The sequence below is a fragment of the Homarus americanus genome, unplaced genomic scaffold (assembly GCF_018991925.1).
Source record: "Homarus americanus isolate GMGI-L3 unplaced genomic scaffold, GMGI_Hamer_2.0 scaffold41444, whole genome shotgun sequence".
In the NCBI taxonomy this organism is placed as follows: Eukaryota; Metazoa; Arthropoda; class Malacostraca; order Decapoda; family Nephropidae; genus Homarus; species Homarus americanus.
The window spans coordinates 97,501-99,258 of NW_024753611.1; positions in this window are offsets into that span (position 1 = coordinate 97,501).

A 1,758-nucleotide genomic window follows, 5' to 3' on the forward strand; every position below is an offset into this window, starting at 1 on the left:
TATTCAAGACTCCTGAAACCCCACACTGTAATAGTGTCTCACAAACCCATTAGTCTCCATCTATATCTTAATGGTACCTCACTCGTCCTCATTACCTCTTTGTGCTCCCCCCTCCCCATTCATGCCTCCATTATATCTCCATTCCCTTCCTTAACGACACCGCTCAAGACCCATTATCACCATTAACTGAGTTCACTGCCCCCCCCCTCCTTCCCATTACCCATTAAGTTAGTGTGGCTCTGTCATGTATCCCCTTAACATCTATCTATCTATCTCCCATTCTCCCATTTCTATACCATTACTACCCATTTTTTTGTGAATGGGACCAATTTTCAGGGATGACGGAAGAGAACAATATATATACTTTGAGAGGAAGAAAGAAGATTGTTTAATGAAGTGGAAGGTAACACTTAGGATTAATTTTAAGTGGCTTTCAAGGAGAGAGAGAGAGAGAGAGAGAGAGAGAGAGAGAGAGAGAGAGAGAGAGAGAGAGAGAGAGAGAGAGAGAGAGAGAGAGAGAGAGAGAGAGAGAGAGAGAGAGAGAATTTAAAATCTCAAAAAAAAATCACATTAAGAATTAAACTTTTTCTTACTTAATATATGTCAATAGTTTATATATTCGAAGCCTTACTGAGTTATATAAGAAAGGGATTCGAACTTTAACCTCGAGATAATGACATGACCTTCGGACACAGAAAACGTACCGGTACCTAACCTAACCTAACCTAACCTAACCACACACACACACACACACACTAAAACAAAAACAGATTCTCTTACTCTCTCTATAGGTAAAAACATCAAATTGCAGTAAATCAAAACATAGGAACAAAAATATTAATCGTGTTTTCATTTAATGGTTCACCTGTGTCCATCCATCAACCTCAACACGACTATTTATTAACACTACAGATCAGGTGATGACGATTCCCAGTTATTAAAATCATCGTTGAGGATAATAATTGGTGTTTGTAGTCTAATTAGTGTCGTTAATGTGTATCATCTTAGACCTAAAATACACTATATGTGTTTGTGATTTGTGTATGATAGTGTGATTATTTGTTTGTTTGTTTGTTCGTTTGTTTATCGGGATATTCCTTGCAAAGTTCCTTCCACTCCCTAAAAACGATTCTCTCTTGATAATCCTAGTTCCAAATTCCTCTCGTAAAGTTCCCCCTCTGGATACTCCTAGCAATCCACCCCCCCCTCCACCTTCTTGAACCGCCCTGACAAGTCTCCTGTGGACCTCAAATAGGGTATCATCTTAATTCTGCCAAATCTTATTGTTTGTCCCCCTTGCCTTGCCATCTGTTGTTCTCTCAGTTGCAGGCGACGAGACGGACCCGATGGGCAAAGTTGACTGACCTGCAATCAACATACGAGGCTACATCACGGCGTATAGACAGATTAACAATGGTATATAATATAGGTGTGTGTGTGTGTGTGTGTGTGTGTGTGTGTGTGTGTGTAGACGGTGGTACATATAATTTGTCCATATACAGACGAAGGTATATCCAGGTGCCGGTGTCGATATTCATGTGGTTTTAGAATTTGTAATCGACTCATACGAAAAGTTGGAAAATAGAAAAAAAAAACATTTGCATACGATATGAAAAAAAAATATATATCCTCGTTGTTAATATGGCGTCGATACTTCACCGAGACTCACTCTTCCGTACCGTCAATAGAGAGAGTTTCTGACTCCTCCAACTCACTATTGTTTCAGATCACAATCGTAGTGTCTGGCCCATGTGATCG